This window comes from Nerophis ophidion, linkage group LG29 (genome assembly GCF_033978795.1).
Source record: "Nerophis ophidion isolate RoL-2023_Sa linkage group LG29, RoL_Noph_v1.0, whole genome shotgun sequence".
Taxonomy (NCBI): Eukaryota; Metazoa; Chordata; class Actinopteri; order Syngnathiformes; family Syngnathidae; genus Nerophis; species Nerophis ophidion.
In genome coordinates this window covers 30344600-30369960 of record NC_084639.1, presented here as the reverse complement: position 1 = coordinate 30369960, position 25361 = coordinate 30344600, and the positions used below count along the sequence as shown (strand labels likewise).

Sequence of the window (25361 nt, the reverse complement as noted above, 5' to 3'; positions counted from 1 at the left end):
TTAGTCGCTAGATCTGTAAGTGAAAGTTAAAATTCTACTATGCAAAGCCAAAGCCATTTATCAACAACACCCAGAAATGCCGGCAGCTTCGCTGGGCCCGAGCTCATCATAGATGGACTGATGTAAAGTGGAAAAGTGTTCTGTGGTGTGACGAGACCACATTTCATATTGTTTTTAGAAACTGTGGTACTTGTGTCATCCGGACCAAAGAGGAAATAATCCATCCAGATTGTTATAGGTATAAAGTTGAAAAGCCAGCATGTGTGATGGTATGGGAGTGTATTAGTACCCAAGGCATGGGTAACTTACACATGTGTGATGGTATGGGGGTGTATTAGTACCCAAGGCATGGGTAACTTACACATGTGTGATGGTATGGGGGTGTATTAGTGCCCAAGGCATGGGTAACTTACACATGTGTGATGGTATGGGGGTGTATTAGTACCCAAGGCATGGTTAACTTACACATCTGTGAAGGCAACATTAATCCTGAACGGTACATACAGGTTTTGGAGCAACAAATATTGCCATCCAAGCAACGTTATGATGGATGCCCCTGCATATTTCAGCAAGACAATGCCATTTCACGTGTTACAACAGCGTGGCTTCATACTAAAAGAGTGGGTACTAGACTGGCCTGCCTGTAGTCCAGACCTGTCTCCCATTGAAAATGTTTGGCGTAATATGAAGCCTAAAATTCCACAACAGAGACCCCGGATTGTTGAACAACTTAAGCTGTACATCAAGCAAGAATGGGAAAGAATTCCACCTGAAAAGCTTTAAAAATTGGTCTTTTCAGTTCCCAAACGTTTACAGAGTGTTATTAAAAGGAGAGGCCATGTAACACAGTGGTAAAAATGCTCCTGTGACAACTTTTTTGCAATGTGTTGCTGCCATTAAATTCCAAGTTAATGATTATTTGCAATAAAAAACACGTTTCTCTTTTAGAACAATAATTATCTTGTCTTTGCGGTCTATTCAATTGAATATAAGTTGAAAATGATTTGCAAATAATTGTATTCTCTTTTTATTTACCATTTACACAACGTGCCAAATTCACTGGTTTTGTAAGATATTATCTACAGCAAATGACATGTTTTTTACCACTTTGTGGTTCAGGTTCTTCATCACATACACAACTACTCCTCCTCCTTTTTTGTTGCTTCTGTTGATGTAGTTTAGTTCATATCCTTCCAGATCAAAATATATTCATTTTTTTTATCATCAATCCATGTTTCTGTGACAGCGATCACTTTGAAGGGTTTGTTGAATTGTTCTAAAAAGTGCTTCATGTTGTTAGAATTTGCATACAAACTTCTGCTATTAAAATGAATAATTGACAGTTTGTTATTACAATTAATGTTGCTATTATATTGTTCATCTGGATAATAACAACTATTATTACTGATGTGGGGGAAAACATTTGTATCTGGATTGATACCATTTTCCAAATCTTGGTTTTTGTGATCTTTGTTGCAGAAGTTTTTCAGTTCCATATTTTTTTTGTTCAACAATCTTTAGTTATTCTCCGGTGTGGACAACTCAAAAGTGACTTTTTTCCTCAAATCCTCAGTGCTTTGTATGTTTGTGTGTGTGTGTGTGTGTGTGTGTGTGTGTCTGTGTGTGTGTGCGTGTGTGTTCTGGCAATGCTTACTTATGGGGGATGTCGTTCTGTTTACAAAGTCACTTTAAATAATAGTCAAATCCATTCTGAAGATGCCTAAGTGACTTTTAAGCTTTTTCCCCCCCATAAACCATGTTTACTGTTTAGTTTGAGTGTGAGACATTTGCACAGCAGCCCCCTCATAGGGCTGTAGCTGGTACTGCACTCGCTGTTGGGCTCATATCCCTCCCCTGATTACCAATGGACTACACCTGGTCCCCAAACTGAAGGAGGTTCCTCTGCAGTGCAGGACATGTCGGCTGACTCAACACCAAAATAAGCTGTTTAAACCAAAAAGGTAAGCACATCTTTCTTATAAATGGAGGTTGTTGACTATCATTTGTGCAAGAGCAATGTGTTCATAAGCAAGTTAAGCCAAAAAATGAGGTAAGGTAGTTACGTCTTGTGAGGTAGCATAGCATTGCTCCTAGAAAGCTTTTGAATCATGTTATGTTGTTTTTTTTTGGCATTTGGACTGGAAATTATATATTTTACTACAAAGAATTAAAGATGTATGTTTTGGTAGCGAACCTTTTCCAACGGGTGGACTTTGTGTTTCTTTTTTTTCCCGCATTTGGACTGGTTTACAGTCAAAGTAGCTCTAATTTGATGTTAATTGATTGTCTAGAAGGACTTCTAAGAAGTTATATGTATAGTTATGATGGACATTGGAGATGAAGTATATTTTTAAAAATATACTTTTTTGTTGATCTTAGCGCTGCTTTCGATACTGTCAATCATAATATTTTATTAGAGGGTATCAAAACACGTATTGGTATGTCAGACTTGTAGAACAGGAGGGCCTTATCCGGCCCGTGGGACCTATGTTTGACAGCCCTGATCTAGGCCCTTTGTGTCCTCAAAGAGAGTTGGCTCACAGGTTGCTGCACAACAGCCATCTTGGCTTGGTTGACCACCACCTTTTTCACTTCCCGGGAAAAAAATGTCAAGTTAAAGTACCCGTGATTTAACCCCCAACTCCAACCCTTGATGCTGCAAGCCTGGCAGGGAGGTAATGGATTCCATTTTTATAGTCCTTTTTATGACTCGGCCGGGGTTTGAACTCACGACCTACTGATCTCAGGGCAGACACTCTAACCACTAAGCCACTGAGTAGTGAAGAAGTCATGTAGTATGTAACTGACTTCAAGTAGAAACTTCTTCCCTCATGTCATGTTAATATACATCCATCCATTTTCTGCCGCTTATTGCCTTTGGGGACGCTGGTGCCTATGTCAGCTACAATCGGGCGGAAGGCGGGGTACACTCTGGACAGGTGGCCAACACAGATAGACAACATTCACACTCACATTCCCACACTAGGGACCATTTAGTGTTGCCAATCAACCTATCCCCAATACAATATTTTTATTGAGCAAAATATCATTTTTCATTGAAAACAAAGCTCCAGGTATAAACATCAAAGCCATTCATACATTCTAATCTTGCAACTTGCAACTTGTTTCTATATCTAAATTCATGCAGAGGCTTTCAACACAATGATGTTTATGTCAAATAGTAAATAGATGAATCACTCATTTTAAAAAGGTGTCATCTCCCAATTGTTCTGGACTTTTCCCACTGTTAGAAAACACAAACAAATCTAAAAGAAACAATCTTGTTTCTACAGGATAATCATCATGAAGACAATGTCAAATAAAATTCTCAAATCAAGAGTGTCATCCAATAATTTAGTGAGCATTCTACAAGCTGTTGATTCTACTCAGTGGCCTAGTGGTTAGAGTGTCCGCCCTGAGATGGGTAGGTTGGGAGTTCAAACCCCGGCCCAGTCATACCAAAGACTATAAAAAGATGGTAGCCATTACCTCCCTGCTTGGCACTCAGCATCAAGGGTTGGAATTGGGGCTTAAATCACCATAAATGATTCCCGGGCGTGGCTCCGCTGCTGCCAACTGCTCCCCTCACTTCCCAGGGGGTGAACAAGGGGATGGGTCAAATGCAGAGGACACATTTCACCACACCTAGTGTGTGTGTGACAATCATTGCTACTTTAACTATAACTTTAACTTTACGTGACATAAGGTGAAAAGATGTCCACAAACCTGCTCTGTGTAGCACAACTTGAGGTTTGAAAACAGCGTCCAGTAGTTCTTGTAGATGTTTGTTCTCCTCCTTTGTCCTAGAAAGTTCCTCCTGGTACTCTGCTACGGTTCTTTCCAACGCTCCAAATATTTCTTCAACAGTAACATTGAGTCGCTGCTCCATCAACCTTCTCACCTTTTGGAATTCCCACATTTTTTCCTGCCTTATTTCTTGGCTCATGTTTTACATGTAAAAAGCTGATTTTATAAGTAAGTAATTAGTTTGAGTGCAAAAAGAGATGAGATGTTAGCATTTGAGGCTCCCAACACGGAGTGATGGGGGCTTGGCGAAGGATCGGCCTTTAAAAGATGCTGCTCTTTGAAGTAGCAGCTCTTTGACATGAAAGAAGCTTTGAGTAATTCTTCCTTGAGTTGAAGGGCAGCTTGCAGCAATGACATGAAAGGTGCATACTGCCACCTACTGCAGTGGAGTATGTCACATATATTCATGTACTCACACTGTCACAACTAATACTGGATGATAATAATATATATAATACTGCCACCTACTGCAGCGGAGTATGTCACATATATTCATGTACTCACACTGTCACAACTAATACTGGATGATAATAATATATATAATACTGCCACCTACTGCAGCGGAGTATGTCACATATATTCATGTACTCACACTGTCACAACTAATACTGGATGATAATAATATATATAATACTGCCACCTACTGCAGCGGAGTATGTCACATATATTCATGTACTCACACTGTCAAAACTAATACTGGATGATAATAATATATATAATACTGCCACCTACTGCAGCGGAGTATGTCACATATATTCATGTACTTACACTGTCAAAACTAATACTGGATGATAATAATATATATAATACTGCCACCTACTGCAGCGGAGTATGTCACATATATTCATGTACTTACACTGTCAAAACTAATACTGGATGATAATAATATATATAATACTGCCACCTACTGCAGCGGAGTATGTCACATATATTCATGTACTTACACTGTCAAAACTAATACTGGATGATAATAATATATATAATACTGCCACCTACTGCAGCGGAGTATGTCACATATATTCATGTACTTACACTGTCAAAACTAATACTGGATGATAATAATATATATAATACTGCCACCTACTGCAGCGGAGTATGTCACATATATTCATGTACTTACACTGTCAAAACTAATACTGGATGATAATAATATATATAATACTGCCACCTACTGCAGCGGAGTATGTCACATATATTCATGTACTTACACTGTCAAAACTAATACTGGATGATAATAATATATATAATACTGCCACCTACTGCAGCGGAGTATGTCACATATATTCATGTACTTACACTGTCAAAACTAATACTGGATGATAATAATATATATAATACTGCCACTTACTGCAGCGGAGTATGTCACATATATTCATGTACTCACACTGTCAAAACTAATACTGGATGATAATAATATATATAATACTGCCACCTACTGCAGCGGAGTATGTCACATATATTCATGTACTCACACTGTCAAAACTAATACTGGATGATAATAATATATATAATACTGCCACCTACTGCAGCGGAGTATGTCACATATATTCATGTACTCACACTGTCAAAACTAATACTGGATGATAATAATATATATAATACTGCCACCTACTGCAGCGGAGTATGTCACATATATTCATGTACTCACTGTCAAAACTAATACTGGATGATAATAATATATATAATACTGCCACCTACTGCAGCGGAGTATGTCACATATATTCATGTACTCACACTGTCAAAACTAATACTGGATGATAATAATATATATAATACTGCCACCTACTGCAGCGGAGTATGTCACATATATTCATGTACTCACACTGTCAAAACTAATACTGGATGATAATAATAGTATATAATACTGCCACCTACTGCAGCGGAGTATGTCACATATATTCATGTACTCACACTGTCAAAACTAATACTGGATGATAATAATATATATAATACTGCCACCTACTGCAGCGGAGTATGTCACATATATTCATGTACTCACACTGTCAAAACTAATACTGGATCATAATAATATATATAATACTGCCACCTACTGCAGCGGAGTATGTCACATATATTCATGTACTTACACTGTCAAAACTAATACTGGATGATAATAATATATATAATACTGCCACCTACTGCAGCGGCGTATGTCACATACATTCATGTACTTACACTGTCAAAACTAATACTGGATGATAATAATATATATAATACTGCCACCTACTGCAGCGGAGTATGTCACATATATTCATGTACTTACACTGTCAAAACTAATACTGGATGATAATAATATATATAATACTGCCACCTACTGCAGCGGAGTATGTCACATATATTCATGTACTTACACTGTCAAAACTAATACTGGATGATAATAATATATATAATACTGCCACCTACTGCAGCGGAGTATGTCACATATATTCATGTACTTACACTGTCAAAACTAATACTGGATGATAATAATATATATAATACTGCCACCTACTGCAGCGGAGTATGTCACATATATTCATGTACTTACACTGTCAAAACTAATACTGGATGATAATAATATATATAATACTGCCACCTACTGCAGCGGAGTATGTCACATATATTCATGTACTTACACTGTCAAAACTAATACTGGATGATAATAATATATATAATACTGCCACCTACTGCAGCGGAGTATGTCACATATATTCATGTACTTACACTGTCAAAACTAATACTGGATGATAATAATATATATAATACTGCCACTTACTGCAGCGGAGTATGTCACATATATTCATGTACTCACACTGTCAAAACTAATACTGGATGATAATAATATATATAATACTGCCACCTACTGCAGCGGAGTATGTCACATATATTCATGTACTCACACTGTCAAAACTAATACTGGATGATAATAATATATATAATACTGCCACCTACTGCAGCGGAGTATGTCACATATATTCATGTACTCACTGTCAAAACTAATACTGGATGATAATAATATATATAATACTGCCACCTACTGCAGCGGAGTATGTCACATATATTCATGTACTCACACTGTCAAAACTAATACTGGATGATAATAATATATATAATACTGCCACCTACTGCAGCGGAGTATGTCACATATATTCATGTACTTACACTGTCAAAACTAATACTGGATGATAATAATATATATAATACTGCCACCTACTGCAGCGGAGTATGTCACATATATTCATGTACTCACACTGTCAAAACTAATACTGGATGATAATAATATATATAATACTGCCACCTACTGCAGCGGAGTATGTCACATATATTCATGTACTTACACTGTCAAAACTAATACTGGATGATAATAATATATATAATACTGCCACCTACTGCAGCGGAGTATGTCACATATATTCATGTACTCACACTGTCAAAACTAATACTGGATGATAATAATATATATAATACTGCCACCTACTGCAGCGGAGTATGTCACATATATTCATGTACTCACACTGTCAAAACTAATACTGGATGATAATAATATATATAATACTGCCACCTACTGCAGCGGAGTATGTCACATATATTCATGTACTTACACTGTCAAAACTAATACTGGATCATAATAATATATATAATACTGCCACCTACTGCAGCGGAGTATGTCACATATATTCATGTACTTACACTGTCAAAACTAATACTGGATGATAATAATATATATAATACTGCCACCTACTGCAGCGGCGTATGTCACATACATTCATGTACTTACACTGTCAAAACTAATACTGGATGATAATAATATATATAATACTGCCACCTACTGCAGCGGAGTATGTCACATATATTCATGTACTTACACTGTCAAAACTAATACTGGATGATAATAATATATATAATACTGCCACCTACTGCAGCGGAGTATGTCACATATATTCATGTACTTACACTGTCAAAACTAATACTGGATGATAATAATATATATAATACTGCCACCTACTGCAGCGGAGTATGTCACATATATTCATGTACTCACACTGTCAAAACTAATACTGGATGATAATAATATATATAATACTGCCACCTACTGCAGCGGAGTATGTCACATATATTCATGTACTTACACTGTCAAAACTAATACTGGATCATAATAATATATATAATACTGCCACCTACTGCAGCGGAGTATGTCACATATATTCATGTACTCACACTGTCAAAACTAATACTGGATGATAATAATATATATAATACTGCCACCTACTGCAGCGGAGTATGTCACATATATTCATGTACTCACTGTCAAAACTAATACTGGATGATAATAATATATATAATACTGCCACCTACTGCAGCGGAGTATGTCACATATATTCATGTACTCACACTGTCAAAACTAATACTGGATGATAATAATATATATAATACTGCCACCTACTGCAGCGGAGTATGTCACATATATTCATGTACTTACACTGTCAAAACTAATACTGGATGATAATAATATATATAATACTGCACCTACTGCAGCGGAGTATGTCACATATATTCATGTACTTACACTGTCAAAACTAATACTGGATGATAATAATATATATAATACTGCCACCTACTGCAGCGGAGTATGTCACATATATTCATGTACTCACACTGTCAAAACTAATACTGGATGATAATAATATATATAATACTGCCACCTACTGCAGCGGAGTATGTCACATATATTCATGTACTCACACTGTCAAAACTAATACTGGATGATAATAATATATATAATACTGCCACCTACTGCAGCGGAGTATGTCACATATATTCATGTACTTACACTGTCAAAACTAATACTGGATCATAATAATATATATAATACTGCCACCTACTGCAGCGGAGTATGTCACATATATTCATGTACTTACACTGTCAAAACTAATACTGGATGATAATAATATATATAATACTGCCACCTACTGCAGCGGCGTATGTCACATACATTCATGTACTTACACTGTCAAAACTAATACTGGATGATAATAATATATATAATACTGCCACCTACTGCAGCGGAGTATGTCACATATATTCATGTACTTACACTGTCAAAACTAATACTGGATGATAATAATATATATAATACTGCCACCTACTGCAGCGGAGTATGTCACATATATTCATGTACTTACACTGTCAAAACTAATACTGGATGATAATAATATATATAATACTGCCACCTACTGCAGCGGAGTATGTCACATATATTCATGTACTCACACTGTCAAAACTAATACTGGATGATAATAATATATATAATACTGCCACCTACTGCAGCGGAGTATGTCACATATATTCATGTACTTACACTGTCAAAACTAATACTGGATCATAATAATATATATAATACTGCCACCTACTGCAGCGGAGTATGTCACATATATTCATGTACTTACACTGTCAAAACTAATACTGGATGATAATAATATATATAATACTGCCACCTACTGCAGCGGCGTATGTCACATATATTCATGTACTTACACTGTCAAAACTAATACTGGATGATAATAATATATATAATACTGCCACCTACTGCAGCGGAGTATGTCACATATATTCATGTACTTACACTGTCAAAACTAATACTGGATGATAATAATATATATAATACTGCCACCTACTGCAGCGGAGTATGTCACATATATTCATGTACTTACACTGTCAAAACTAATACTGGATGATAATAATATATATAATACTGCCACCTACTGCAGCGGAGTATGTCACATATATTCATGTACTTACACTGTCAAAACTAATACTGGATGATAATAATATATATAATACTGCCACCTACTGCAGCGGAGTATGTCACATATATTCATGTACTTACACTGTCAAAACTAATACTGGATGATAATAATATATATAATACTGCCACCTACTGCAGCGGAGTATGTCACATATATTCATGTACTTACACTGTCAAAACTAATACTGGATGATAATAATATATATAATACTGCCACCTACTGCAGCGGAGTATGTCACATATATTCATGTACTCACACTGTCAAAACTAATACTGGATGATAATAATATATATAATACTGCCACCTACTGCAGCGGAGTATGTCACATATATTCATGTACTCACACTGTCAAAACTAATACTGGATGATAATAATATATATAATACTGCCACCTACTGCAGCGGAGTATGTCACATATATTCATGTACTCACACTGTCAAAACTAATACTGGATGATAATAATATATATAATACTGCCACCTACTGCAGCGGAGTATGTCACATATATTCATGTACTTACACTGTCAAAACTAATACTGGATGATAATAATATATATAATACTGCCACCTACTGCAGCGGAGTATGTCACATATATTCATGTACTTACACTGTCAAAACTAATACTGGATGATAATAATATATTTAATACTGCCACCTACTGCAGCGGAGTATGTCACATATATTCATGTACTCACACTGTCAAAACTAATACTGGATGATAATAATATATATAATACTGCCACCTACTGCAGCGGAGTATGTCACATATATTCATGTACTCACACTGTCAAAACTAATACTGGATGATAATAATATATATAATACTGCCACCTACTGCAGCGGAGTATGTCACATATATTCATGTACTTACACTGTCAAAACTAATACTGGATGATAATAATATATATAATACTGCCACCTACTGCAGCGGAGTATGTCACATATATTCATGTACTCACACTGTCAAAACTAATACTGGATGATAATAATATATATAATACTGCTACCTACTGCAGCGGAGTATGTCACATATATTCATGTACTTACACTGTCAAAACTAATACTGGATGATAATAATATATATAATACTGCCACCTACTGCAGCGGAGTATGTCACATATATTCATGTACTTACACTGTCAAAACTAATACTGGATGATAATAATATATTTAATACTGCCACCTACTGCAGCGGAGTATGTCACATATATTCATGTACTTACACTGTCAAAACTAATACTGGATGATAATAATATATATAATACTGCCACCTACTGCAGCGGAGTATGTCACATATATTCATGTACTCACACTGTCAAAACTAATACTGGATGATAATAATATATATAATACTGCCACCTACTGCAGCGGAGTATGTCACATATATTCATGTACTTACACTGTCAAAACTAATACTGGATGATAATAATATATATAATACTGCCACCTACTGCAGCGGAGTATGTCACATATATTCATGTACTTACACTGTCAAAACTAATACTGGATGATAATAATATATATAATACTGCCACCTACTGCAGCGGCGTATGTCACATACATTCATGTACTTACACTGTCAAAACTAATACTGGATGATAATAATATATATAATACTGCCACCTACTGCAGCGGAGTATGTCACATATATTCATGTACTTACACTGTCAAAACTAATACTGGATGATAATAATATATATAATACTGCCACCTACTGCAGCGGAGTATGTCACATATATTCATGTACTTACACTGTCAAAACTAATACTGGATGATAATAATATATATAATACTGCCACCTACTGCAGCGGAGTATGTCACATATATTCATGTACTCACACTGTCAAAACTAATACTGGATGATAATAATATATATAATACTGCCACCTACTGCAGCGGAGTATGTCACATATATTCATGTACTTACACTGTCAAAACTAATACTGGATCATAATAATATATATAATACTGCCACCTACTGCAGCGGAGTATGTCACATATATTCATGTACTCACACTGTCAAAACTAATACTGGATGATAATAATATATATAATACTGCCACCTACTGCAGCGGAGTATGTCACATATATTCATGTACTCACTGTCAAAACTAATACTGGATGATAATAATATATATAATACTGCCACCTACTGCAGCGGAGTATGTCACATATATTCATGTACTCACACTGTCAAAACTAATACTGGATGATAATAATATATATAATACTGCCACCTACTGCAGCGGAGTATGTCACATATATTCATGTACTTACACTGTCAAAACTAATACTGGATGATAATAATATATATAATACTGCCACCTACTGCAGCGGAGTATGTCACATATATTCATGTACTTACACTGTCAAAACTAATACTGGATGATAATAATATATATAATACTGCCACCTACTGCAGCGGAGTATGTCACATATATTCATGTACTCACACTGTCAAAACTAATACTGGATGATAATAATATATATAATACTGCCACCTACTGCAGCGGAGTATGTCACATATATTCATGTACTCACACTGTCAAAACTAATACTGGATGATAATAATATATATAATACTGCCACCTACTGCAGCGGAGTATGTCACATATATTCATGTACTTACACTGTCAAAACTAATACTGGATCATAATAATATATATAATACTGCCACCTACTGCAGCGGAGTATGTCACATATATTCATGTACTTACACTGTCAAAACTAATACTGGATGATAATAATATATATAATACTGCCACCTACTGCAGCGGCGTATGTCACATACATTCATGTACTTACACTGTCAAAACTAATACTGGATGATAATAATATATATAATACTGCCACCTACTGCAGCGGAGTATGTCACATATATTCATGTACTTACACTGTCAAAACTAATACTGGATGATAATAATATATATTAATACTGCCACCTACTGCAGCGGAGTATGTCACATATATTCATGTACTTACACTGTCAAAACTAATACTGGATGATAATAATATATATAATACTGCCACCTACTGCAGCGGAGTATGTCACATATATTCATGTACTCACACTGTCAAAACTAATACTGGATGATAATAATATATATAATACTGCCACCTACTGCAGCGGAGTATGTCACATATATTCATGTACTTACACTGTCAAAACTAATACTGGATCATAATAATATATATAATACTGCCACCTACTGCAGCGGCGTATGTCACATATATTCATGTACTTACACTGTCAAAACTAATACTGGATGATAATAATATATATAATACTGCCACCTACTGCAGCGGAGTATGTCACATATATTCATGTACTTACACTGTCAAAACTAATACTGGATGATAATAATATATATAATACTGCCACCTACTGCAGCGGAGTATGTCACATATATTCATGTACTTACACTGTCAAAACTAATACTGGATGATAATAATATATATAATACTGCCACCTACTGCAGCGGAGTATGTCACATATATTCATGTACTTACACTGTCAAAACTAATACTGGATGATAATAATATATATAATACTGCCACCTACTGCAGCGGAGTATGTCACATATATTCATGTACTTACACTGTCAAAACTAATACTGGATGATAATAATATATATAATACTGCCACCTACTGCAGCGGAGTATGTCACATATATTCATGTACTCACACTGTCAAAACTAATACTGGATGATAATAATATATATAATACTGCCACCTACTGCAGCGGAGTATGTCACATATATTCATGTACTCACACTGTCAAAACTAATACTGGATGATAATAATATATATAATACTGCCACCTACTGCAGCGGCGTATGTCACATATATTCATGTACTTACACTGTCAAAACTAATACTGGATGATAATAATATATATAATACTGCCACCTACTGCAGCCGAGTATGTCACATACATTCATGTACTTACACTGTCAAAACTAATACTGGATGATAATAATATATATAATACTGCCACCTACTGCAGCGCGGAGTATGTCACATATATTCATGTACTTACACTGTCAAAACTAATACTGGATGATAATAATATATATAATACTGCCACCTACTGCAGCGGAGTATGTCACATATATTCATGTACTTACACTGTCAAAACTAATACTGGATGATAATAATATATATAATACTGCCACCTACTGCAGCGGAGTATGTCACATATATTCATGTACTCACACTGTCAAAACTAATACTGGATGATAATAATATATATAATACTGCCACCTACTGCAGCGGAGTATGTCACATATATTCATGTACTTACACTGTCAAAACTAATACTGGATGATAATAATATATATAATACTGCCACCTACTGCAGCGGCGTATGTCACATATATTCATGTACTTACACTGTCAAAACTAATACTGGATGATAATAATATATATAATACTGCCACCTACTGCAGCGGAGTATGTCACATATATTCATGTACTTACACTGTCAAAACTAATACTGGATGATAATAATATATATAATACTGCCACCTACTGCAGCGGAGTATGTCACATATATTCATGTACTTACACTGTCAAAACTAATACTGGATGATAATAATATATATAATACTGCCACCTACTGCAGCGGAGTATGTCACATATATTCATGTACTTACACTGTCAAAACTAATACTGGATGATAATAATATATATAATACTGCCACCTACTGCAGCGGAGTATGTCACATATATTCATGTACTTACACTGTCAAAACTAATACTGGATGATAATAATATATATAATACTGCCACCTACTGCAGCGGAGTATGTCACATATATTCATGTACTTACACTGTCAAAACTAATACTGGATGATAATAATATATATAATACTGCCACCTACTGCAGCGGAGTATGTCACATATATTCATGTACTCACACTGTCAAAACTAATACTGGATGATAATAATATATATAATACTGCCACCTACTGCAGCGGAGTATGTCACATATATTCATGTACTCACACTGTCAAACTAATACTGGATGATAATAATATATATAATACTGCCACCTACTGCAGCGGAGTATGTCACATATATTCATGTACTTACACTGTCAAAACTAATACTGGATGATAATAATATATATAATACTGCCACCTACTGCAGCGGAGTATGTCACATATATTCATGTACTTACACTGTCAAAACTAATACTGGATGATAATAATATATTTAATACTGCCACCTACTGCAGCGGAGTATGTCACATATATTCATGTACTCACACTGTCAAAACTAATACTGGATGATAATAATATATATAATACTGCCACCTACTGCAGCGGAGTATGTCACATATATTCATGTACTCACACTGTCAAAACTAATACTGGATGATAATAATATATATAATACTGCCACCTACTGCAGCGGAGTATGTCACATATATTCATGTACTTACACTGTCAAAACTAATACTGGATGATAATAATATATATAATACTGCCACCTACTGCAGCGGAGTATGTCACATATATTCATGTACTCACACTGTCAAAACTAATACTGGATGATAATAATATATATAATACTGCTACCTACTGCAGCGGAGTATGTCACATATATTCATGTACTTACACTGTCAAAACTAATACTGGATGATAATAATATATATAATACTGCCACCTACTGCAGCGGAGTATGTCACATATATTCATGTACTTACACTGTCAAAACTAATACTGGATGATAATAATATATTTAATACTGCCACCTACTGCAGCGGAGTATGTCACATATATTCATGTACTTACACTGTCAAAACTAATACTGGATGATAATAATATATATAATACTGCCACCTACTGCAGCGGAGTATGTCACATATATTCATGTACTCACACTGTCAAAACTAATACTGGATGATAATAATATATATAATACTGCCACCTACTGCAGCGGAGTATGTCACATATATTCATGTACTTACACTGTCAAAACTAATACTGGATGATAATAATATATATAATACTGCCACCTACTGCAGCGGAGTATGTCACATATATTCATGTACTTACACTGTCAAAACTAATACTGGATGATAATAATATATATAATACTGCCACCTACTGCAGCGGAGTATGTCACATATATTCATGTACTCACACTGTCAAAACTAATACTGGATGATAATAATATATATAATACTGCCACCTACTGCAGCGGAGTATGTCACATATATTCATGTACTTACACTGTCAAAACTAATACTGGATGATAATAATATATATAATACTGCCACCTACTGCAGCGGAGTATGTCACATATATTCATGTACTTACACTGTCAAAACTAATACTGGATGATAATAATATATATAATACTGCCACCTACTGCAGCGGAGTATGTCACATATATTCATGTACTTACACTGTCAAAACTAATACTGGATGATAATAATATATATAATACTGCCACCTACTGCAGCGGAGTATGTCACATATATTCATGAACTCACACTGTCAAAACTAATACTGGATGATAATAATATATATAATACTGCCACCTACTGCAGCGGAGTATGTCACATATATTCATTGACTCACACTGTCAAAACTAATACTGGATGACATTAAAAGCAATGCTTTGTCCTGACTTACTTTCTGTGGAATTGTAAGTCTATCAAAACAAATGAGCAGTCATTTTGGGCTTAACTTTACATTTCAATCACTCTTTCTGAGCTGCCCTAACTTAGAGAAATATCACTTTAGAAGTTTAGAAAAAAGTTTATTAAAAGCAATTATGGGGTGCCGAATGTTAAAGTTCAGTCTAACTTTTGTAGCAGATATATTTCTCACATTCAGCTTATTTAATCACATTTAAATGTAGACTCTAAATATTATATCTAAATGTTCAATCTAAATCTTAATCACAATTTAAATCTCAAATATTAATCTATATGTTAAGAGAATACGCTATAGAAAATGGATGGATGGATGTTAAATCCATACCTAAATCTTAAATCTTAACCTGAATGTTAAATCTAAATCTAAATGTTAAATCTAAACCTAAATCTTAAATCTACAAACCCCGTTTCCATATGAGTTGGGAAATTGTGTTAGATGTAAATATAAACAGAATACAATGACTTGCAAATCATTTCCAACCCATATTCAGTTGAATGCACTACAAAGACAACATATTTGATGTTCAAACTCATAAACTTTTTTTTTTTTTTGCAAATAATTAAATTTGAATTTCATGGCTGCAACATGTGCCAAAGTAGTTGGGAAAGGGCATGTTCACCACTGTGTTACATCACCTTTTCTTTTAACAACACTCAATAAACGTTTGGGAACTGAGGAAACTAATTGTTGAAGCTTTGAAAGTGTAATTCTTTCCCATTCTTATTTTATGTAGAGCTTCAGTCCTTCAACAGTCCGGGGTCTCTGCTGTCGTATTTTAGGCTTCATAATGCGTCACACATTTTCCATTGGAGACAAGTCTGGACTGCAGGCGGGCCAGGAAAGTACCCGCACTCTTTTTTTAAAGTTAAAGTTAAAGTATCAATAACTGTCACACACATACTGGATGTGGCGAAATTATTCTCTGCATTTGACCCATCACCCTTGATCACCCCCTGGGAAGTGAGGAGAGCAGTGGGCAGCAGCGGTGCCACGCCCGGGAATCATTTTTGGTGATTTAACCCCCAATTCCAACCCTTAATGCTGAGTGCCAGGCAGGGAGGTAACCGGTCCCATTTTTATAGTCTTTGGTATGACTCGGCCGGGGTTTGAACTCACGACCTACCGATCTCAGGGCGAACACTCTAACCTCTAGGCCACTGAGTAGCCACACTGTTGTAACACGTGCTGAATGTGGCTTGGTATTGTCTTGCTGAAATAAGCAGGGGCGTCCATGAAAAAGACGGCGCTTAAATGGCAGCATATGTTCTGATACCTGTATGTACCGTTCAATATTAATGGTACCTTCACAGATGTGTAAGTTACCCATGTCTTGGGCAGTAATGCACCCCCATACCATCACAGATGCTGGCTTTTCAACTTTGCTTCGATAACAGTCTGGATGGTTCGCTTCCCTTTTGGTCCGGATGACACGATGTTGAATATTTCCGAAAACAATTTGAAATGTGGACTTATCACACCACAGAACACTTTTCCACTCTGCATCAGTCCATCTTAGATGATCTCGGACCCAGAGAAGCCGGTGGCATTTCTGGATGTTGTTGATAAATGGCTTTCGCTTTGCATAGTAGACCTTTAACTTGCACTTACAGATGTAGCGACAAACTGTATTTAGTGACAGTGGTTTTCTGAAGTGTTCCTGAGCCCATGTGGTGATATCCTTTAGAGATTGATGTCGGTTTTTTGATACAGTGCCGTCTGAGGGATCGAAGGTCATGGTCATTCAATGTTGGTTTCCGGCCATGCCGCTTACGTGGAGTGATTTCTCCAGATTCTCTGAACCTTTTGATGATATTATGGAGCGTAGATGTTGAAATCCCTAAATTTCTTGCAATTGCACTTTGAGAAATGTTGTTCTTAAACTGTTTGACTGTTTGCTCACGCAGTTGTGGACAGAGGGGTGTACCTCGTCCCATCCTTTCTTGTGAAAGACTGAGCATTTTTTGGGAAGCTGTTTTTATACCCAATCATGGAACCTACCTGTCCCCAATTAGCCTGCACACCTGTGGGATGTTCCAAATAAGTGTTTGATAGACAGACAGAGATAGATAGATAGATGGATAGATAGATAGTACTTTATTTATTCCTTCAGGATAGTTCCTTCAGGATAATTAACATTTTCAGCACAATCCCATTCAAGATCAAACATTACAGGGAGACAGAACAGGATCGCTGACAGGTCTGCCGACTTCCGGCGCCCTTACAAAAAAGGTGAGATACAGGTAAACAATTGGGGGGGGGATGAATGGGGGAAAGAAAAAAAAAAAAGATTAAAATGAAAATAAAAAAATGGGTCTAATCCTGGGCCTCTGGAGAGGGGGTCCAGACTGAGGCCAAGGGGGAAAAAACAACTCAAAGCCATAGCACACATAGTACACATCCCTCTTACATGTGGAGGGAAACATCAAACATCAAAGAACACAAAGGACATGAAAGAATATTAAAGCAGCGGAGCTGATGCAACCAGACACTTCTACATACATACATGAATAAAAAGTAATGTGATGAGCATTCCTCAACTTTATCAGTATTTATTGCCACCTTTCCCAACTTCTTTGTCACGTGTTGCTGGCATCAAATTCTAAAGTTAATGATTATTTGCAAAAAAATAAAGTTTATCAGTTTGAACATCAACTATGTTGTCTTTGTAGCATATTCAACTGAATATGGCTTGAAAATGATTTTCAAATCATTGTATTCCGTTTATATTTACATCAAACACCATTTCCCAACTCATATGGAAACAGGGTTTGTAAACGTGAGCGTTAAATGTTAAAACTAAATCTAAATCTTAAATCCAAACCTACATGCTTAAAACTAAATGTATCTAAATGTCAGTGCTAAATATTCGATCTAAGTCTGAATGTTAAATCTAAATCTTAAATCTACATCTCTATCTAATGAGAGCGCTTCATGTTAAATCTAAACATAAATCTTAAATCTGAATTTAAATCCATTCATCCATCCAAGGCGGGGTACACCCTGGACAAGTCGCTACCTCATCACAGCTGAATCTAAATCTGAGTGCTAAATGTTAAAACTAATCTCTAACCACTAGGCCACCTACTTAGTGGCCTAGTGGTTAGAGTGTCCGCCCTGAGATGGGTAGGTTGGGAGTTCAAACCCCGGCCAAGTCATACCAAAGACTATAAAAATGGGAGCCATTACCTCCCTGCTTGGCACTCAGCATCAAAGGTTAGGGTTGGGGGTTAAATCACCATAAATGATTCCCGGGCGCGGCACCGCTGCTGCCCACTGCTCCCCTCACTTCCCAGGGGGTGAACAAGGGGATGGGTCAAATGCAGAGGACACATTTCACCACACCTAGTGTGTGTGTGACAATCATTGCTACTTTAACTTAACTTTAACTTTAACTTAAGTATTCAGCCCAAAGTTCAATTAATGGGAATAGTATACCACGGGAAATCGAACCATCCCATTCTTTTCTCCATTTTTCTGACTCTAAAATTTATTGAATGCGTTTCTTGAAGACAAAAAATATTGTGTTTTTTTTCCTTCAGCCACATAAATATGAGATTTATTTTTCTGTTGTCTGCAAGACCATTGCAATTATGACTCATTTATCCAACTTCATTATCTTTCTTATAAACCAGGGGTCGGGAACCTTTTTGGCTGAGAGAGCCAAAAATCCATCCATCCATCCATCCATTTTCTACCGCTTATTCCCTTTGGGGTCGCGGGGGGTGCTGGCGCCTATCTCAGCTACAATCCAAATATTTTTAAAATATATTTCCGTAAGAGCCATATAATATTTTTTTCAACACTGAACACAACTAAACGCGTGCATTTTTAAGTAAGACCAACATTTGTAAAGTATAACAGGTCTCTTATTTTTTGTAATAACATTGTTATTCTGAAGCTAACTGTGGAGGGGTCGTGGCATGCGGGCCTGCAGCGAAGCGGGGTGTGCCAGGACCGTAGAAGGCCCACCTGGGCCTTGTTATGTAATCACCTGTCGCTCTGTTATACGCAGCATCCAGGAAGAGAGACGGGGTTGGGGCTGGAGCCAGAGCGCGACTAAGAAGGAAAGAGAAAAAGACAATTGCTGGAAAGCAACTGAGAGTCTTATTTAAAAATAAAACAATATTTAAACCCTGAAACAGTCTCTCATGTCGGTGCTTGGTGGTCTGAAGAATCCCCAGGATTACAAGCCCCACATTAACCAATAATAAATAAATAACTACTTACCTTTATGTAACTTCTTCAACAGGTGCAGCAGAAAATTAATGGATGGATTAAAAATGAATGTTTTATATTTTGAACGTTATTTTTAACACTGTGATTACAAGTGGAATTATTCATTACTTATCGTGTTAAGCAATGTCAGCTCAGATTTATCCAAGAGCCAAATGCAGTCATCAAAAGAGCCACATCTGGCTCGCGAGCCATAGGTTCCCTACCCCTGTTATAAACCATGCGACCTGAGTAGATTCATGATATATTTGATTGCTTCAGATCAAGTATTATCAGTGTATTTTCTGGAGGGATGTAGTTGATGAGAGAAGTGGCAGCCAAGTATTGCTTTTGAATGGAGAAGGTCTTCTGACTGGAATGGTGTGGAGGCCAAAGATTGACAGGCCGAGTAGCCAGTGAGAAGGTATATTTTGGAGCTGACAAATTGTAAACAGAGGTCACAACACTGGAAGTATATTAGCCCAGGGGGCGTGGCTAAAGGATAGTTCTAGAATGTGATAGAATGTGCAGTGTGTGTGAGGAAAGGTTCTCTCAAAACTCTCCAAATCTTGCAAGCAAAAAATGAAATAATTTAGGAGCCCCGAAGCCAAACATCAAATATTAACTCTTGAAAATGTGAATGATTGTGCCCCTCGCCCCAGATTCACGTATCGCCACCAACATCACCAGCGGCGTCTATCGTGACAGGAGGAACGTAAAAGTCTCAAGAAGCCATATTTGAGAGCCAAAAGGAAGTCGGCCATTTTGGTTTCCATCAGCCATGTTGAAGGCAAAAAGGGGTGGTACTTGAACAAACTCCTCCTCGGGACTTTGACCAAACTTTGACCTGATGGCTCGCCACACAACTTTACACATTTATAACTTGGCTCCACAAACTGAGATTGTACTCAGAGTTGGTACAAATGATGATGATGACACCCTGTCGTGCAGAATGGGTCAGTACCTGTTGGTACCCATTGGTGGTGGGCGGAGCCTGGCGGCCAAAACTGCCCCTCGCCATCAACCATCAAATTGTCTTTACTTCTCTTTAGATGATGGGATCTCATTGCAAACTGATATGAGACCTTTAATTCGGGGTCTGATCATGACTAGTCATTGATATCGACACCAACATCGCCCCCTTGTGGTGGAAAAGGATAACAGTCATAACTTCTTTCCACATGCTCCAATCTTCCTGTTTTGTTTATTTATGGTGGGTCGAGATCATTGTCATTCAACATCCTGTACGCAAATACAAAATGAATTTTTCATACTTGGCACATTTTCTAAAAGAATCTTGTTAATATGCTCAATAAGGTTCTATTCAAATGTAATACAAGTAATACATAAGACTTTATTTGCACACTTAAGTAGATAAGTTTTCAGGTGAAAAAGATGCCACCTCACTAAAAAGATTAATTGTTTAACTATTTATTTTCCATGCATTAATTTAGATCCAGAACACACATTGTCTGCGATGAGGTGGCGACTTGTCCAGGGTGTACCCCGCCTTCCGCCCGATTGCAGCTGAGATAGGCGCCAGCGCCCCCCGCGACCCCAAAAGGGAATAAGCGGTAGAAAATGGATGGATGGATGGAACACACATTGTTATATATCTTATTATATTATAATCATTACTATAATTGAATGTAAGTTTGTGTAAAATATTTTCACACAACAAAGTGTGAATACATGTTGTAATGTGTGCGGTTGAGTTATAATTGATATAATACAATTAGGTATGGCAAATGCATTTTGTTTACTTGCCAACTATTCAAATTATATTTAATATACATATTTGTATAATGTCATGTAATATGACTTCAACATTATTAATGTTAATATAAGAGTTTATTTGGTAGCCAGTTCTACTTCTGAGTATTTATTTTATTTTCTTATTGAACAATTAAACATACATAAACAATGTTTGGACACATTAAGGTACTTTCAATACAATATGAGTCAGTGTTTTCAGTATTTTACTCAGCAATATAAAAAACATCACATTAAATCCAATCCTCTTACAAACAAAACCCGTTAAAGAAAGTAAAAGTAAATATGAGAGACCATTCCAATAAGATTAAAATAAAATGTATATAATTAAATGATAAACTTGTGCTTAAATGTGCTTATTTAAAACGACGTAATATATTCCAATAAATGTAATAATGTAAGTGTTTTCTATTTTATGCAAATCTTCTAAGACTGAATGAATAAATTGAAATCATTAACACAATGTGAGGATTTGGATTTCACTTTAAGAGACTTTTGTGTATGAGAGCAAATGTTTCACACTTTTTAAAAATGGATATAAATTCACGACACGATCGATCCACGCATGCGTGAATTACGTCACTTCCTGTACTTTTTTACGACGGAGGTCCTGCGTCGTCACTTTCTGTCATATTTCAATGTTTTATTAATTTTTCGTATGAAATAGATTAGGAGTAAAAGGGCACAACAATAAAAACACGTGGAAGGGTAAATTTTAAAAAATCAGGCAGTAATATCGCTACAATTTCTAGCACTTTCACTCTTGTCATTGCAATGAATGTCGCACGGGGGCGCCACTGAACCCCAACATTAAAGCTTTGTTTGATATACTTTGAATTTATTTTTGAAAAACAAGACACTCGTTTATATCACATTGTTATTCAAATAAATATTACGTAAAAGAAAAGCATGGTAACAGTGACAGCAAGCAATATCTTATATAGAGCTACCTCTTCGTCCGCTCAGCTGTGACGTCATTCCCAGCTTCCGGGGTAAACGGAAGACAGCAGAACAGGAGGAGAAGGAGAAAGAAGTGTGCAGGACGCTAATAAGTCAGTCTTATTATTTGTTATCCAGTTTATAATATTTACGGCGTATAAAATACATATGTGATTCTTTATTTAAGGATAAAGTGGTCTCGATGCGCTAGAAGCACTGTGCCGCTTCTCGTGCTATCTTTGCTTGTTAGTTAGCTTAGCTCGCTAGTTAGCTTAGCTTGTTAGCTGCTAACAGAAGACACAGAAGTTATCAACACATCGCTAAGTAGAGATCAAGTGTGAGAGTAAAGTGTTGTGATTGTGTGAAAATGTGCCCAAGAACCATAGCAAAGTATGAGGAGGAACTTTGTCCAACAAAAGAGGAGAAGGAGCGACAACATCAACTACTGGACGCTGTTTTCAAGAAACATCAAGTTGTGTTACACAGAACAGGTTTGTTTACTTCTTACTGTCACATTTTTACTAACTTTATATTTCATTATTAACACTATGCTTAATATATTGTGTATAAGAAGTTGTGTTGTCTTGTGAGGATGATGCATTCCGTCTGCTACTTGCAACGTGGTCTTGCAACCACGTGGTTGTCTGTGTTCTGTGGAATGTAACTACTAAAGATGAGTTACATATCCCAGTCCATTTGTACTACAAACTGTCAGTGGTGGAACAAGTCAGAGTTGGGCTGTGGACGAGCCCCATGACATGGCCCCCTAAACCCAAATAATAAAGGTAATTCTACCATCATTTTATAACACACACATGCCTCTCTGGGTTTACCACCAACAATCTCTAAGCAGGTTTTAAAGGGGAACATTATCACCAGACCTATGTAAGTGTCAATATATACCATGATGGTGCAGAAAAAGGACCATATATTTTTTTAACCGATTTCCGAACTTTAAATGGGTGAATTTTGGCGAATTAAACGCCTTTCTGTTTATTGCTCTGGTGGCGATGATGTCAGAACTTGACGTCACCGAGGTAATACAGCCGCCATTTTCATTTTCAACACATTACACACACGGGTCTCAGCTCTGTTATTTTCCGTTTTTTGACTATTTTTTGGAACCTTGGAGACATCATGCCTCGACGGTGTGTTGTCGGAGGGTGTAACAACACTAATAGGGAGGGATTCAAGTTGCACCGAAGATGCGAAAGTGGCAAGAAATCTGCCGCCAGACCCCCATTGAATGTGCCGGAGTGTCTGCACATTTTACCGGCGATGCTAACGCAGCTAATCGGCCATGCTATGGCTATGAATAGCGTTAATAGCTATTCGCTCAATAGCTTCAGTTTCTTCAATACTTTCATACTCCAACCGTCCTTTTCAATACATGCGTAATCTGTTGAATCGCTTAAGCCGCTGAAATCCGAGTCTGAATCCGAGCTAATGTCGCTATATCTTGCTGTGCTATTCGCCACTGTTTGTTTGTATTGGCAGCACTGTATGACGCCACAGGAAAATGGACCGTATCTTGGCAGGTAGTGGACAAAAGGCACTTTAAAGCTTTTTTTAGGGATATTTCGGGACCGGTAAAATTTTGAAAAATACTTCAAAAAATACAACAAGCCACTGGGAACTGATTTTTATTGTTTTTAACCCTTTTGAAATTGTGATAATGTTCCCCTTTAAAAAGTTTGTCAGCCATTTTTCCTTAAATTTGCATTTTCCCAAAATGTATTTATTTTCTCACTTTCACCACAGCATCAACCCGTTCACAGGATGTAGAAAAATTATCAAAGGGGATCTGATTTGTTTTATTTTGCCTGTCATTCACAATCCATATGTAAGACAATAACATGTTTTTATTTTGTATGCATTCTAAGTCCTAAACAAACGTTAGCAAAATCTTGACCATCCTAATTTTACCATATGAGTCAATGAGAGCGCCTCTATTCTGCTCACTAATAAGAATTAGTTGAGCAATATAATATACCCAGAAGTCATTTTTTTAATCGCTATCTCTTTAAAACATGCTGTAAAAATGCATATTCTCTGGAAATATGTCTTTTAATAGCCACAAACTGGAGGATACATTTTTAATTTGGATACAATTTAAATAAATAGTGTAAAGGTTTTATGGAATTTTCCAGGGTGTACCCCACCTTCTGCCC

The 25361-nt window shown here is 36.4% G+C and overlaps 3 protein-coding genes across 3 annotated transcripts in view; 2 read left to right on the top strand and 1 right to left on the bottom strand.

The window, feature by feature from the left end:
* LOC133546178 (gastrula zinc finger protein XlCGF57.1-like) overlaps positions 1-25361 on the bottom strand; it is a 206690-nt gene that overhangs the window by 17320 nt on the left and 164009 nt on the right. The gene's annotated exons all lie outside the window — the stretch shown is intronic.
* LOC133546175 (zinc finger protein OZF-like) overlaps positions 1-25361 on the top strand; it is a 396978-nt gene that overhangs the window by 327198 nt on the left and 44419 nt on the right. The gene's annotated exons all lie outside the window — the stretch shown is intronic.
* Positions 23280-25361, top strand: part of LOC133546182 (zinc finger protein 568-like) — a 99862-nt gene continuing 97780 nt past the window's right edge. The window contains exon 1 of the mRNA XM_061892065.1: positions 23280-23303. The gene's annotated coding sequence lies outside the window, so the exon portion shown is untranslated. The remainder of the gene's footprint in view (positions 23304-25361) is intronic.